The 17,966-nt window shown below is 41.5% G+C and overlaps 1 non-coding gene across 1 annotated transcript; it reads right to left on the bottom strand.

Annotated features, from left to right (window-relative positions):
- Positions 1-561: 561 nt before the first annotated feature.
- On the bottom strand, positions 562-667 carry LOC116456383 (U6 spliceosomal RNA). Its single transcript, XR_004244622.1, has one exon. It is a non-coding gene; the product is annotated as a U6 spliceosomal RNA (small nuclear RNA).
- Between the last annotated feature and the right edge of the window lie 17,299 nt (positions 668-17,966).

Genomic DNA, 17,966 nt, shown 5'->3' with positions numbered 1-17,966 from the left:
CCTAAGGAAATCAAACTCAGAGATATTCTAAGAATAGTAAGAGTTAGCATTTACTGAATGTTTGCCATGTGTCAGGCATTGTTCTAAGCATTGAATGGGTATTAATTCTCTAAATCCTCACAGTCACTTTGGGAGATAGGGCTCTCATTTTATAGTTGAAAAAACTGAGGCATACAGAGGTGTATGTTAATAAGTAGCAGAGCCTGAATTTGGATTCAGGTAGTCTCTGCTGTACTATGAATGTGACTAAGGTGAACCAGTGCTTACTCATGTTAGTATTTTTTTTTTGGTGTATGTTTTCTTATAAATACCTGGCTTTATGTAAATTTCCCATAATTTTCTTATTTTATCATCAATAAGTTTTGAGTCCCTGTATAATTTCACTCTTTTGTACAGTGGAAAACACAGTATTAGGCACTTAAGGGACTTTTTTTTTTCTGTAAAAATCAAATTTGACTGATTGATAGTGAATTTGACAGATCATTGTGAAAAATAGGAAAAGTTAAAATTTTCACTGAGCTGATTATTTGTATACTTATTTATATATAGATTTCTTTTAAGAAAAGTTTTACATGGAATGTTTCGTGAATTTGTGTCATCCTTGCACAGGGGCCATGTAATCTCTGTATTGTTCCAATTTTAGTATATGTGCTGCTGAAGTGAGCATCCCAGTTAAATTTCAATTAGATAAACTATTTTTTTAGCACAAGTTCATCCCAAGCAATTTACTGAAATTATATATTAAATTATATATACTATATATATAAATTATATACTAAAACTTAAATTGAAATTTAACTGGCCATCCTATATTTTACCTACAATCCTATATCTGACTTTGAGTGGTAGGAAAGGAGGTAACATTCAAAACGTAAGTTTAAAAAGATATTTAGGAACCCTCAAGAACTCTACCAAATAGTTTGGATATTGTTTTGTGTGTAATGGGAGCCACTGAATTTTTACATATGTGTATATATATATATATACACACACATATATCTTTCTGTGCATATATATATAGCAGGAGAGAGTCACAGTGTTTAGGAGTATTTAGTAGCTTTGTATAGAATCATGTATCAAGATTATGGACAGAGGTTGGAAGAAAGAAGTCCTTTCAGGAGACTTTGTTGATAGTTCAGTTGAGAAAATGAGGGCCAAGTACAGTGTAGAGAAAATGAGAAAGAAGTGAGATAATGAAATAAATTGGTGAAACATGTTACTTGTGGAGGAAGAAAGAGTTAACAATTTTTTGAGACAGAGTCTTGCTCTGTCACCCAGGCTGGAGTGCAATGGCATGATCTCAGCTCACTGCAACCTCTGCCTCCTGGGTTCAAGTGATTCTCCTGCCTCAACCTCCCATGTAGCTGGGGCTACAGGCGCCCACCACCATGCCCAGCTAATTTTTGTATTTTTAGTAGAGACAGGGTTTCACCATGTTGACCAGGCTGGTCTCGAACTCCTGACCTCAGATGACGCGGTCGCCTCAGCCTCCCAAAGTGCTGAGATTACAGGTGTGAGCCACTGTGCCCGGCCTTGATCTGTTTTTTTTGAGACGGAGTTTCACTCTTGTCGCCCAGGCTGGTGTGCAATGGCACGATCTTGACTCACTGCAACCTCTGCCTCAAGCGGAGAACCTCCATTCAAGCGGTTCTCCCGCCTCAGACTCCCGAGTAGCTGTAATTACAGGCGCCTGCCACCACGCCCGGCTAATTTTTTTTTCTTTTATATTTTTACTAGAGACAGGGTTTCACTATGTTGGCCAGGCTGGTCTCGAACTCCTGACCTCGTGATCTGCCCGCCTCAGCCTCCCAAAGTGCTGTGATTACAGGCGTCAGCCACTGTGTCCAGCCCGGGCTTGATCTTAATTCTTACATAAAAGATAATGATAACACCATTGGTAGAAATCAGGATATATAGCATGCTTCAATGGAGAGACATTGATAATTGGGTAAAGTACTTTGCAGTGCTGAAAAAGAGTTTGAATCTGTTAGGGATTCTCTCTTTTGTAACTGTTCTATCTTAGAGCAGTGCTGCCCGATAGAAACATAATGCAAGCCACATATGTAATTTAAAATTCTTAGTGCTCACATTTAAAAAATAGAAGTGAATTTAATTTTAATAACGTTTTATTTAACCCAATATATCAAATATATTATTTCAATATGTCAGCAGTATGAAAATTTTTTTTTTTTTTCTGAGACGGAGTCTTGCTTTGTCACCCAGGCTGGCGTGCAGTGGCGCGATCTCGGCTGACTGCAAGCTCCGCCTCCCGGGTTCACGCCATTCTCCTGCCTCAGCCTCCCAAGTAGCTGGGACTACAGGCTCCTGCCACCACGCCCAGCTAATTTTTTTTTTTGTATTTTTAGTAGAGATGGGGTTTCACCGTGTTAGCCAGGATGGTCTTGATCTCCTAACCTCATGATCTGCCTGCCTCAGCCTCCCAAAGTGCTGGGATTACAGGTGTGAGCCACCGGGCCCCTGGCCTTTTTTTTTTTTTTTTTTTTTTTTTTTTTTTTTTTTTTTTTTTTTTTTTGAGACGGAGTCTTGCAACCTCTGCCTCCTGGATTCAAGTGATTCTCCTGCCTCAGCCTGCCGAGCCGCTGGGGCTACAGGCACCTGCCACCATGCCCAGCTAATTTTTTTTTCTTTTTTGTATTTTTTAGTAGAGACCGGGTTTTCACCATATTGGCCAGGCTGGTCTCAAACTCCTGACCTCGTGATCCACCTACCTCAGCCTCCCAAAATGTGAAATAATTATTAATGATATATTTTACATACTTTTTTTTTTTGGAGACTGGGGTCTTGCTATGTTGCTGAGGCTGGCCTCAAGGGATCCTTTCTGCCCTTAGCCTCCCTAGTATCTGGGACTACAGGTGCGTGCCACCATGCTCAGCTCTACATTCTTTATTTCATACCAAATCTTCACAATTCAAATGTGTATTTTACATTTAAAGCACATCTCAATTCAGACTGGCCACATTTCAGTTCTCCATAGCCACATGTGGCTAGTGGCAATCATATTGGACAGCTCATTCTTAGAGGGTGATTTTTTTTCACCCATACTGTACCTGCAACTTAAGTAACTATAGTAGGGATACCAGTTGAGATTATTTAGATGTGATGAATTTTTCTAAGCCAGAGGTTGGCAAACCATGACCTATAAACAAAATTGGTCCCACTGTTCTGTTTTTGTAAATAAAGTTTTATCAGAACACAGCCACAAGCATTCATTTGTGTATTGTCTATGGCTGCTTTTGCACAACAGCAGAGTTTGTGACAGAGGCCCTATGGCCCACAAAGCCTAGAACATTTATTATTTGGCCCTTTACAGAAAGAATTTAGACCCTAAAGTAGAAGTCTCTGGGATAAAACATATGCCTTATACTTTTTCTTTTTTCTTTTTTCTGAGATGGAGTCTCGCTGTATTGCTTAGGCTGGAGGGCAGTGGCGCGATCTCGGCTCACTGCAACCTCTGCCTCCTGGGTTCAAGCGATTCTTCTGCCTCAGCCTCTGGAGTAGCTGGGATTACAGGTGCATGCCACCACGGCCGGCTGATTTTTGTATTTTTAGTAGAGACAGGATTTCACCATGTTGGCCAGGCCGGTCTCGAACTCCTGACCTCAAGTGATCCGCCAGCCTCGCCCTCCCAAAGTGTTGGGACTACAGGCGTGAGGCACCGCACCTGGCCTACATATTTTATACATTTAAATTAGGTTCCCCAAAGAAATAATATTTGAAATGATTAAAATTTTGTATATATATTGATTCATTTATTCACCAAACATTTACTGAAACCCTACTAAGTTCTAGGTGCCATACTAGGCTCTATTAGCAAGATAAATCGGATTAATGACAGATCTGTTGCATCACAGCCACCATGTCCTACTGGATTCAATGCTTAAAACACACACACACACACACACACACACACACACACACACACACACACACACACACAGCAATTTGTTAGGAGCCTCTTCCTCAAGGCTATTGCTTTGAAGTCAACAAGACTTAGGCTTGAGTATACTTACTAGCTGTGGTATCATGGACAAATAACACATGTTTGTGCATCAAGTTTCTTATGTGTGAAATGGAAGATGATACCACCTATTGTGCTGATCTGTTGTGAGAATTGCATCTAAAGCCCATAGCACGCTGTCAGGCACACAATATTTATTCAATAATGTGTACTGTTATTTAACTCTATACTCCGTTTTCTCATCCTGTAGATATTTTTTCCTCTAATTCCTAAATTACTGTGGAAGAAAATATCCTACAATTCAGAACTGGTGCTGATAAAGTATTAAACCTAAGTTTGCAAATATTAAGGCAAGTTTCATAGTAAATGTAACTATTTTAGTTAAATAGGGATTAAGCTAATCAGCATGATGCCTCCATATTAGAAATTCTTTTAAATTTCACTCCGTGGCTATTTGAATGATAAATACAAATAAAATTTGAGTCTAGTCTCAGCTATATCACTAACTGTTACAATTTTACTGGACAAATATCTAGTTACAGCCACCATAAGCTCACTTTCTACATTTTTGAGACGGGGGGACACCATCATCTACATTTGTAATTATAATGCGACTACAATTACTTGGACATTGTCATTCCAAGAGAAGACCCTTAACTATGGGGGGAAAAAAAGCTAACAGCATTAAGATTACTTCCTTTTTTTTTTTTTTTTTTGAGATAGAGTCTCACTCTATCACCCAGGCTGGAGTGCAGTGGTGCCATCTCAGCTCATTGTAACCTCCACCCCCCAGGTTCAAGAGATTCTCCTGCCTCAGCCTCCCGAGTAGCTGCGACTGCAGGCGTGAGCTACCACGCCAGGCTAATTTTTATATTTTTAGTAGAGATGGGGTTTCACCATGTTGGCCAGGATGTTCTCTATCTCTTGACCTCGTGATCCGCCCCCTTGGCCTCCCGAAGTGCTGGGATTACAGGCGTGAGCCACTGTGCCCGGCCAAGATTACTTCCTTTTCAAATGCATTCTTTCTGCAAATTTTCCTTACCTTTAGAAAACTGAGTAGCACGTGTTCCTCATTTCACACTCCACCCCCAACCATCAATACCTACAATACTCACCTGAACAATGTTTTGAAAATTAAATGACTCTCTTAAAGGGTTTTTATAAACTTTAACACACATCTCCCTCTGGCTATCACACCCTTAACATCTATCATCTTCTCTTCGTCACCAGCTTTCTGGAACACTCTTATTAGCAGCTTCTCTACTGCCTCCTGTCTCTACTGCAAACTAGTTTCTTGCCATTTCGCTCAATCTTTCTAACTAAGGAAGGTCTCAATGACTTTTTTGAGATGGAGTCTCACTTGCTCTGTCGCCCAGGCTGGAGTGCAGTGGTGCTATCTTGGCTCACTGCAACCTCTGCCTGCTAGGTTCAAGCGATTCTCCTGCCTCAGCCTCCCGAGTAGCTGGGACTACAGGCATGCACCATAACAACAGCTAATTTTTGTATTTTTAGTGGAATTTTTAGCAGGGTTTCACCATGTTGGCCAGGCTCGTCTCGAACTCCTGACCTCAGGCTATCCACCCGCCTCTGCATCCTAAAGTGCTGGGATTACAGGCGCCCGGCCAGGTCCCAATGACTTTCTAATGTCAATTCTAAAGAATTCTTTTTGAACTTCTCTCTATAGGATATGTTCTCTCCTCTAATTTTTTCCCTATCAGGTGCTTGTGCGTGCTCCTGAAGACAAAGCAACATTTTGGAGGGGCGGGGTCTTATTTGAAGTATATGAGGAAGGTGCTTCCTTGCAATGAGTGAGTTGGCAACTTTTAATAACCCCCAATCATTCTTTATTTATTCAATAGCACCTGAGGGCCTGGTTGAAGAGAAAGGCTTTGAGGTAGGGGGTGAGGCACAAGGGTCAAGAAAGCAGAGCGCAAACTGTTGCTGTCTCCCATCCCGTGTTGTTAGGTAGGGGTACATCATATTATTATAGTTAGAGCTATACCTATCTACGTGTTCTTGATGAAGGCATTGTTTGCAAGTTGCTCTTTTTCAACAGCAACATTAGTACCCTTTACAGTTTGTCTTGCCCTTACTTGGAGAGGAGCTGGATGTATCCTGTTTCTGCTATGCATTTGGCCAACAGTCATGGGCGTGTGAATACGTGCCTTTGGTGTGTTTGTGTTCAATTCTTTTCATTTCATTTTGTGTCTTGGACTTTGCATTAGGTAAACTCATGAACTTATTCATAAGGAACTCAACTTTTATGGTGTATAAATATTTAAAGAATACATGAAAAAACAAGATGAAAGACAGGCTTATTTTCAGAGGTTTGTGCATGGTAGCAGAAAACATACATTTTAATGAAGTCATCTTTGTGCTAGTGACCATTTGACTATTCACTTTTAAGAAGTGGAAAAAAAATTCCTGAATTTTTTCAATAACTTTTAGAAAAGTCTGTGTGGCATGTTCTGAGTTTGATCCACTGTTCATTGAATTATATGATAGGACTTCAATTTTAAAAGTGTATAAAAGCTTGTAGAAAGATTTGGTTTATTAAAAAGATTATGATGTGAAAAGCTAGCTCTAAAGTATTAAAGCTTTATTTTTTCTCCCATTCTGAATTAAAATAGGAAGGGAGAGAGGAAGACGAGTCAGTATTAAGGCCACGAGGTTGAATCATCTAAGGAAATGAGTCAGTGACTACAAACCATAACTTTCCTTTTTCTGGGGCTTTGACTTGGAGACCTTAATGTTGAATTATTTGAACAATCTTGCTTGATATCAGTGAATTTAAAATAAGGATCTTTTTTGTTTTGAGAAATCTTGTAATATTACTTGGATTCATTTATTTTTTATTTTTATTTTTATTTTTTGTGAGACAGAGTCTCACTCTGTCACCAGGCTGGAATGCAGTGGTGTGATCTCAGCTCACTGCAACCTCCACCTCCTGGGTTCAAGCAATTCTCCTGCCTCAGCCTTCTGAGTAGCTGGGACTACAGGTGCACACTGCCACGCCCAGCTAGTTTTTGTATTTTTAGTAGAGACAGGGTTTCACCATGTTGGCCAGGATGGTCTCTATCTCTTGACCTCGTGATCCGCCCGCCTGGGCCTCCTAAAATGCTGGGATTACAGGCGTGAGCCACCACACCCGGCTAGATTCATGTATTATTTCAACAAATATTCAGTAGAAAAAAGTAGTAGGTATATTCTTCAAACCAAAAGACATGCAGTGATTTGAAAATCTGGGTAATGTATCAGTATCTTTGTATATATATTTAGCTCTAGGTAACCAATAGTGATTCTTAATCTGCTTTTAAAACAAGTTTTTTGAGGTTAATAACTGATGACTCATTATTGGACTTAGGATAAACCTAGAATGCTGATAGCTATTGACACATCATATTTCTATTTGATATGCTGGAGTTTTTTTCCTAGTCATGAATTGTTTCTTAGGAACCCTGAGCCCATAACTGAAATAAATGCATTGCATTTTGGCTTATTTTTGAAACTTTAAAAATCTCAAATGGTGTCGGGCCCGGTGGCTCACGCCTGTAATCCCAGCACTTTAGGAGGCCAAGGCAGGTAGATCACGAGGTTAGGAGATTGAGACCATCCTGGCTAACACAGTGAAACCCCATCTCTACTGAAAATACAAAAAAAAAAAATTAGCCGGGCTTAGTGGCGGGTGCCTGTAGTCCCAGCTACTCAGGAGGCTGAGGCAGGAGAATGGCGTGAACCCTGGAGGCGGAGCTTGCAGAGAGCCGAGATCGTGCCACTGTGGTCCAGGCTGGGCAACAGAGCAAGACTCCATCTCAAAAAAAAAAAAAAAATCTCAAATGTAAATAATGATCAAGTCTGTGGGTAAAGATAGATAGGTCTCTCAAGGTAAACATTGGCATAGTATATAAAAAATTCTTGACCTTTTATGATTGATTGCTTATCTTTATGACTTGGACTCTCTTTTTATAAGATTGGATTGCATTTTTAATTCTTTCCAACTCATGAGTAATACTTGATTTATGACAGTAAATGCATCTTACACAAGAACCTAATATTTAGAAACTTATTGAAGTATCTTAAATCCTATTTTTGTCATCAAGACAAACTTGAATTAAAGACTAAAACATTACTTTTTTTTTTTGCTTAGTATAATAATATGGTAGTGGTATCTTAAATAAATACTAATATATATTTTTCTTTTATTATTTCTTGGGTATCTTGTTGAATACAGTATGGATTTTAGACTAGCATGACAACATTTCTAAATTGCCTTCTGGTCAAGAGTGGTGGTTCACACCTGTAATCCCAGTACTTTGGGAAGCCAAGATGGAAGGATTGCTTGAGGCCAAGAGTTTGAGACCCACCTGGGCAACATAGTGAGACCATGTGTGGTTTTTTTTTTTCCTTTTTTCAAAAGAGATGGGGTTTTGCCATATTGGCCAGGCTGGTCTCAAACTCCTGAGGCTCAAGTGAACCACCCACCTCGGCCTCCCAAAGTGCTGGGATTACAGGTGTGAGCCACCACACCCAGCTAGACCACATCTCTTTTTAAACAATCAATCAATCAGTCAATATGGTTGGCAGGGCTATTGTTTCCATATGCTTAGACATCCTAGACATGTTAATTTTTCTCCTTTCAAACCTATGGTAATTTCTAGGTTCTTTTTCTTGCTGCATGTCCCAATCAAATAAAACCTAAAGTGTTACCTACTGATACACCTCAAAGTCCATGCTGCTTTGCTGAACATCGAAATAGTGATTTAGGAAATTGTGATTTCTGGATTCTGGATTACAGTGTTAGAAATACCCAAGAAATTAGGATCTGGAAACATCCTATGTATGATGCTATGAAGGCCATTCATTGAATGGAAAGAGGATTGAAGATGGAAGAGAACTTCCTTTCCTCATATAAGCCATATATGATACTTCTTTTTTTTTTTTTTTTTTTGAGATGGAGTTTCACTCTGTCATCCAGGCTGGAGGGCAGTGGCAGGATCTTCTTGGCTTTCTGCAAACTCCTCCTCCTGGGTTCAAGGGATTCTCCTGCCTTAGCCTCCTCAGTACCTTGGATTATGAGTGTGTGCCACCACACTTAGCTAATTTTTGTATTTTTAGTAGAGATGGGGTTTCATCACGTTGGCCAGGCTGGTCTCGAACTCCTGACCTCAAGTGACCCACCTGCCTCGGCCTTCCAAAGCACTGGGATTACAGGCATGAGCCATTGTACCCAGCCCTTCCTACCTCTTTTTTTTTTTTTTACAAGCATTTTTAGTTTCCTTTCTGACAGGATTGATTTGGGGAAAGAACATTGAATTTTGAGTCAGTAGTCTCAAATAGATAGATGTATGTTTGAATTCCAACCCTGACCTCAATAGCTAAGTGACACTGGAAAATCTATCTCTTTGTCTCAGTCTTCTTGCTAAAAATCGGGATGGTAATATTCACCCAGCAAGGTTTTATTACAAAAAGTGGTAACTTATGAGAAAGTCCCTATCTGGCATGGTAAGCACTCAACAGAAGTTAGTTCTATTTTCCTTCTTCCCTCTAGTTTAAAAATTTTAAAAATTAAATCATGCAGCCATAAAAAAGAATGAAATTATGTCCTTTGCAGCAACAACCATGCAGTTGGAGGCCATTATCCTAAGCGAATTAACACAGAAACAGAAAACCTAATATGGCACATTCTCACTTACAAGTGGGAGCTAAACATTGGGTACACATGGACACAAAGATGGGAACAATAGGCATTGGGGATTCAAAAAGGCAGAAGAGAGGAAGGGGGGCCAGGTTTGAAGAACTACTTGTGTTCACTACTTGGATGATGGGATCATTAAAGGCCTAAACCTCACCATCATGCAATATACCCATGTAACAAACCTGTGCACGTACCCTCTGAATCTTGGATAAAAATATAAAAGCAGGCCAGGAGCGGTGGCTCATCCCTGTAATCCCAGCACTTTGGGAGGCCGAGGCGGGCAGATCACTCGAGGTCAGGAGTTCGAGACCAGCCTGGTCAACACGATGAAACCCCGTCTCTACTAAAAATACAAAAATTAGCTGGGCACAGTGGCAGGCGCCTGTAGTCCCAGCTACTCGGGAGGCTGAGGCAGAAGAATCGCCTGAACCCAGGAGGCCGATATTGCAGTGAGCCGAGATTGCGCTGCTGCACTCCAGCCTGGGTGACAGAGTGAGACTCCATCTCAAAAAAAAAAAAAAAAAAAAAAAAAAAAAAATATATATATATATATATATATACACACATACACACACATACATATATTCAGTGAAAAAGATATTCTCAAGGTGGTAAGAAACCAACTATTTGTTGTATTGTACCTTTTAATAGATAACAATTGAGAACAGGCATTATTGATTCAAGAATGGTGTTAGTTTTTTTCCTTTAACTACACAAAATGTGTAGTCATAAATTCTTTGACTAAGAGGAAGGAGTGTCAAGAGGGAAGCCTGAAGAAATCTTGAAGAGGTTTAAATGCTTTTGTCTAATTATCTGAGTCACTCCTCAGGGTGGAGTTTCTGTGGCATGGCTCCCTGCCAGCATAATTTTGAGCTGGAAAGAGAGAGCAGTTGGGCGAACAAACACAGTAACCAAAATGACTACTGTGATACTGGAACCAGCTTTACATACAAACATTTTCTCTATTATCTCAGAAATAATCATGGAAATATACAAGCATTTCCTCTTCTGAACCATATTAATTTTCTAAGAATGAATGTATATTCAGCTACAAACATTATTGAAACAATTCCAGAGAACAAACAAGTGTGGGCCACTTACTCCTGGGGATGTGGCTGTTCTGCACAGCCTTGAGATGTAGGAGAAAAAAAGTATGACTTCCTTCTGTTTAATGATTGTTTAAGTGTGCTTTGATTACTGCAGAAAGCCTAAACCTACTTTTTAAAATTCCATGCAAATCTTGTTGAAATGAATTCCAGTGACTAATATATTTGAGAAACTTTCTTGGAAAAAAGAATTACCACTGATATATTTAAACAACTGGTATTCATAATATAGAAATATAATTAGACTGATGTGGTCAGTATTTCAGTCAAGCTTGATGTTCTTATCATTAAAAACTTATTTTTAAGCTGGGCGCGGTGGCTCACGCCTGTTATCCCAGCAATTCAGGAGGCTGAGGCCGGCAGATCACGAGGTCAGGAGATCGAGATCATCCTGCCTAACACGGTGAAACCCCGTCTCTACTACAAAATACAAAAAATTAGCCGGGCATGGTGGCGGGCGCCTGTAGTCCCAGCTACTCGGGAGGCTGAGGCAGGAGAAGTGTGAACCTGGGAGGCGGAGCTTGCAGTGAGCCAAGATCGCGCCACAGAGCGAGACTCTGTCTCAAAAAAAAAAAAAAAGACTTATTTTTCTTTGGGAGGCCGAGGCAAGTGGATTGCTTGAGCCCAGGAATTCAAGACCAGCTTGGGCAACATAGTGAAACCCCATCTCTACAAAAAAATACAAATTTGCCGGGTATGGTGGTGCACGGCTGTAGTCCCAGCTACTCTGGAGGCTGAGACAGGAGGATCTCCTGAGCTGAAGTCAAGCCAAGATAGTGCCACTGCACTCCAGCCTGGGCAACAGGGTGAGACCGTATCTCAAAAAAAATAGGCCGGGCGCAGTGACTCACACCTGTAATCCCAGCATTTTGGGAGGCTGAGGCAGGCAGATCACTTGAGGTCAGGAGTTTGAGACCAGCCTGGCCAACATGGCAAAACCCCGTCTCTACTAAAAATATAAAAATTAGCCGGCATGATGGCAGAGCTGTAATCCCAGCTACTCGGGAGCCTGAGGCACAAGAATCGCTTGAACCTGGGAGGCGGATGTTGCAGTGAGCCGAGATCGCGCCACTGCACTCCAGTCTGGGTGACAGAGCAAGACTGTGTCTCAAAAAATAAATAAATAAATAATAAATAAAAATAAAAAATAGGCTGGGTGCAGTGGCTCACGCCTGTAATCCCAGCACTTTGGGAGGCCGAGGCGGGCAGATCACCTGAGGTCAGGAATTCAAGACCAGCCTGACCAACATGGCAAATTCTCGTCTCTAGCTAAAAATACAAAAATTAGCCCAGTACGGTGGTGTATGCCTGTAATCCCAGCTGCTTGGGAGGCTGAGGCAGGCTAATTGCTTGAGCCAGGGAGGCGGAGGTTGCAGTGAGCTGAGAGCCTGGGTGACAGAGCAACACTCTGTCCCACATAAATAAATAAATACACAAATAAGACTTAATTTTATTTATTTATTTTTGAGACTGAATTTCACTCTTGTTGCCCAGGCTGGAGTGCAACGGCGCGATCTTGGCTCACTGCAACCTCCGCCTCCTGGGTTCAAGCGATTCTTCTGCCTCAGCCTCCTGAGTAGCTGGGATTACAGGCCCACGCCACCATGCCTGGCTAATTTTTTGTATTTTTAATAGAGACTGTAGAGACGGGGTTTCACTGTGTTAGCCAGGATGGTCTCTATCTCCTGACTTCGTGATCCACATGCCTCGGCCTCCCAAAGTTCTGGGATTACAGGCGTGAGCTGAGCCACTATGCCCAGCCTATTTATTTATTTTTAAAATTTATTTTAATTTTTTACATCTGGGAAGCTGTGAAAAACTTTTTTTTTTTTTTTTTCTGAGATGGAGTCTCACTCTGTCACCAGGCTGGAATGCAGTGGCACAATCTCGGCTCACTGTAACCTCCATTTCCTGGGTTCAAGCGATTGTCCTGCCTCAACCTCCCGAGCAGCTGGGACTACAGGTGTGCACCACCATGCCCAGCTAATTTTTTTTTTTTTGTATTTTTAGTAGAGACAAGGTTTCACCATTTTGGCCAGGATGGTCTCGATCTCTTGACTTCATGATCCGCCCGCCTGGTGATCCGCCCGCATTGGCCTCCCAAAGAAAGACTTTTAGTAGCTAGGATTACAGGCATGCGCCACCACGCCCAGCTAATTTTGTATTTTTAGTAGAGACGGGGTTTCACCATGTTGGTCAGGCTGGTCTTGAAGTCCTGACCTCAGGTGATCCACCCACCTCGGCCTCCCAAAGTGCTGGGATTACAGGCGTGAGCCACAGCGCCCAGCTAGAAAGATTTATTTTTAAAGAACACAATTAGGCCGGTTCAGTGGCTCATGCCTGTAATCCCTTTGGGCGGCTGAGGCAGGCAGATCACTTGAGGCCAGGAGTTCAAGACCAGCCTTGCCAACATGGTGAAACCTCATCTTTTCTAAAATAGTCCCAGCTACTCAGGAGGCTGAGGCACAAGAGTTGCTTGAACCCAGGAGGTAGGTGGAGGTTGCAGTGAGCCGAGATCCCGCCACTGCCCTCCAGCCTAGGTGACAGAGTGAGGCTCCATTTAAAAAAAAAAACACACAAAAACAAATAAAAAACAAACAAACAAAAAAACTTTGGGCAAAGATTGCATAGGATATAATTATACTAAAAGATTATTAGTTATTAAACCTGAAATTTAAATTTAATGAACTGTCCTGTATTTTATTTGACAATTCTACCACATGGATTAAATGAGGAAAGTCTTCATAAGTACTTAGAACACTGGTGGTACAAGTAGTGCTCAGTAAATGGTAGTCTTTATTTTTTCTTTTTCTTCTGCCCACATGATCTGCAGGAATTATTTTTGAAACTAAAAATGATAACTAACACTTTACAAATGATAGAAAACTCAGGTTAAATAATTTGCATTTGGTTCCATAGATAAAAAGTAGTTCATCTGGATTGTAAAATGCTGCAGCCACTTTAGAAAAACAGTTTGGCAGTTCTTCAGAATGATAAACATAGAGTTACCACATGACCTGGCAATTAAGTCCACCCACACTTCAGGGTAGGGGATTAAACAGAGGAGTAGATACCAGGAGGTGGAGATTATGGAGGGCTAACTTAGAAGCTGCCTCCCATAGCATGGGATGGTTATCTGTCCAAATTGGGACTGAGGATACTTCTGTATGCCACTCTGATAGTTTGCTTAGCTTTTTTTAGATGGGAAAGCAAAAGGTTAATATATGTCAGTAAAGTCCAGTCTCTCCATACCTTGGAGGATGGAGGCCATTTTTTTAAACCAGTGGAAGAACAGGGATTTGAGTATGAAAATGCTGTAGGAGAGTGACTTTAAAATTGCTTTATCCTCCTTATTAAGGTAAGGGACTTGCCTGCCTTATTCCATTTTAAGTTCAATTTTTTTTTCTTTTCTTTTTTTATACAAGTGTGGCACAGATTGTCTAGCAATTCACAGAATTAATTTCCTTTCCTTCTTTTGTGTACTAATAGACTGCATTTCCCACCCTGCCTCGCAGTTAGATGCAGCCTTATAACTGAGTTCTAGCCAGTGGAATGTGAATGAAAGTGATATATATTGATTCCTGGTTTCATCCATAAAATCCTCTCCCAAGCTCTCTTCCATGCTACTTTCCTTTCTTCTGACTTTATACAGAATATCACAGCTTATATGAGGATGGAGGAGCCCTAAGTTATAAGGAACAGGTTTTCTAGACGGATCTTTGTAGGAGGGCTGATCAGGAACTCATTTTGGACTAACTATGGGCAAGAAATAAACTTTTCTGGTTAAAAAATTTAGTACTTGGCACTCCCTATTCTAGTTTCAGTAAAGGAGAATAACTTAACCATATCACTACTGAAGAACTGAAATTCTCCCTTTAACTAAGAGAAGTGCTTTGCTATTGTTTGTTTTTGAGACAGGGTCTTGCTCTGTCGCCCGGACTAGAGTGCAGTGGCATGATCATAGCTCACTGTAACCTTGAAATCCCGGGCTCAAACAATCCTCCCACCTTGGCCTCCCAAAGTGCTGGGATTACAAGCATGACCCACCATGCTTGGCCTATACTTTTTATTTTTTAATAAACTGTTACCCTAGACTCTGTGAACCTCAGAGAGAATAGCTGCTGCAAAAAGCCATAATTGGTGGAATGCTTGTGTGCTTATACATTCTAGCTTGCTTCAAAAAACAGTTTGTCATTAGATACATGTTTGAACTATCAAGTGAGTTTTTTTTTCTGAGATGGAGTCTTGTTCTGTCACCTAGGCTGGAGTGCAGTGGCGCAATCTCGGCTCATTGCAACCTCTGTCTCTCGGGTTCAAGTGATTCTCCTGCCTTAGCCTCCCATTAGCTGAGATTACAGGCCCACACCACCATGCCCGGCTACTTTTTGTGTGTGTATTTTTAGTAGAGAAGGGGTTTCACCATGTTGGCCAGGCTGGTCTCAAACTCCTACCTCAGTCGATCTGTCTGCCTCGGCCTCCCAAAGTGCTGAGATTACAGGTGTGAGCCACCAGACCTTGCTCATTTTTTTTTTTTTAAATAGAGACAGGGTCTCGCTATTTTGCCCAGGTTGGTCTTGAACTCCTGGGCTCAAGGGATCCTCCCGCTTCAGCCTCCCAAATTGCTAGGATTACGGTGTGAGCCACATGCACAGCCACTATAAAGTGAGTATTAATCTTTGTGTCATAAAGACTCTCATGAATTTGTTTGCTATAGGGTGTGCTATTGCTTGAAAAAAAAAAAAAATATATATATATATATATATATAAATTTGGAATGTTTTCTGCAGCAAAACCAAAGGAAAAAAATAGATAGGCAACTGTAGCCTAAACAATTAGGGACTTATTTCCTGACATAGTAAATCCAAGAAATAGGCAGTCCTGGCCTGGTGTGGCTCAGGGATTTGGTCAAGAACTCCAAAATTTGTGTTTTACCACTCTGTAATCCTTAGTGGATTTATGATTCCAAGATATCTGCTGCAGCTCTAAGTACTTGTGCCTGTTTTCAAGGCAGGAAGGAAAAGGAGGCAGAACCATTGGCCGGAATTCATCACATGGCCTTTCCTAACTACAAAGGAGTCTCAGAAAAGAAGCACTTACCTTCTATCCTCGTGGAAGAGGACAGGATGAAAGGGATTGATAATGGGTTTTGAGTTAGCTTTATCAAAGAGAATCATGGTCAAAAAGCTGGCTGGGCGTGGTGGCTCATGCCTGTAATCCCAGCACTTTGGGAGGCTGAGATGGGGGCCAATCACGAGGTCACGAGACCATCCTGGACAACATGGTGAAACCCCGTCTCTACTAAGAATACAAAAATTAGCTGGGTGTGGTGTAGCACGCCTGTAGTCCCAGCTACTCGGGAGGCTGAGGCAGGAGAATCACTTGAACCTGGGAGGCAGAGATCATGCCATTGCACTCCAGCCTGGCACAGAGCGAGACTCCGTCTCAAAAAAAAAAAAAAAAAGAAAGAAAGAAAAGCTGAGAGACACTGTTTTAAAAGTTCTTTTAGACCAGATTTAGATAAGCCAAGAGTAGGAAATTCCAGGTAATGGGTCAGCATGAGCTAAGAATGGAATGAACATTGTGGGTTGGTTCACAGGACATTGATGAGCCCAGCCCTATTAGGTGGAGAATAATGTTGAGAAGCAATGGAAAGTGAAGGTGGGGATTAGCTTGGCTGTAGTAATTAACAGGGCACCTCTAAAGGGTTTTGAACAGGGGAGTAAGATATGAAGAAAGGGTTTGGAGAAACATTTGGCACTATGAATTATAAGAAGATCAGCTAGGAGGTAGGGAATCCAGGACACCGCTGTGATAATACAGCTGTGAAATGCTAATTATTAATGTTGAAACATTGTATAATTCCAATATTCAACCATTTTTGACCTATAATATCATTAGATTCATTCATATTTGAGGTGTAGGATGTCCAAATAGAAAATCTGATAAGTAGATGACAATACAGGACTCAGTTTTTGAGAGTAGAATATTGGAGGAAATTTTGAATTTCTTGATGAAAGTAGATACTTTCCATCCTATATTATCCGGATTTCATTTCCTTTCAACATTGAAACTGTCACTTTGTGATGGCTTTAGCGCCCGCGTTTCTTTTCTTTTCTTTTTTTTTTTTTTTTTTTTGAGACGGAGTCTTGCTCTGTTGCCAGGCTGGAGTGCAGTGACGCAATCTCGGCTCACTACAACCTCTGCCTCCCGGGCTCAAGCGATTCTCATGCCTCAGCCTCCCGAGTAGCTGGGATTACAGGCACCCGCCACCCCTCCCAGCTAATTTTTGTATTTTTAGTACAGACGGGGTTTCACCATGTTGGCCAGGATGGTCTTGATCTCCTGACCTCGTGATCCACCCACCTCGGCCTCTCAAAGTGCTGGGATTACAGGCGTGAGCCACTGTGCCTGGCCTTGACCCACACTTATTTCTAAGCTCCATACTCTTATATTCTTTTTTTTTTTTTTTTTGAGAAGGAGTTTCGCTCTGTCACCCAGGCTGGAGTGCAGTGGCACAATCTTGGCTCACTGCAAGCTCCACCTCCCGGGTTCATGCCATTCTCCTGCCTCAGCCTCCCTAGTAGCTGGGACTACAGGCACCCGCCACCATGCCCGGCTAATTTTTTTTTGTATTTTTTAGTAGAGACGGGGTTTCACCGTGTTAGCCAGGATGGTCTCGATCTCCTGACCTCGTGATCCGCCCGCCTCGGCCTCCCAAAGTGCTGGGATTACAGGCGTGAGCCACCGCGCCCGGCCCATACTCTTATATTCAACTGCTCACAAGGCATCTGCTCTTGGATATCTCAATGGACTCTTCAAACTCAACATATCTGAAAAAGATATTTTCTTTCTTCTCCTTGCCTCATCCCTCTCATTCTTGTCTCATATTCTTTTTTTTTATTTATTGGTATCAATGTCCAACTAGCTGACTATACTCAAAACTTTGGACTTTGACTGTTCCCTCTCTTTACCTCCTACATTCTTTTGCTCATAGATCTGATAAATTCTGCCTCTTGAATGTCTTTCCTCTTCGTCTCCTACTGCCACTCTCTTAGTTTAGGCTCCTATCACTTCTCACCTGGATTACTGAAATGCATCTTACCTGCTTAAGTCTTGGCGGGGAAATATCCACACGGTTACCAAAGGGGTCATTTTAAAATACAAATATGGGGCCAGGCGCAGTGGC

The sequence above is a fragment of the Hylobates moloch genome, unplaced genomic scaffold (assembly GCF_009828535.3).
Source record: "Hylobates moloch isolate HMO894 unplaced genomic scaffold, HMol_V3 SCAFFOLD_16, whole genome shotgun sequence".
NCBI classification, from domain to species: Eukaryota; Metazoa; Chordata; class Mammalia; order Primates; family Hylobatidae; genus Hylobates; species Hylobates moloch.
Note: the sequence above shows the minus strand (reverse complement) of the source record. Positions and strands in the feature narration are given on the sequence as shown.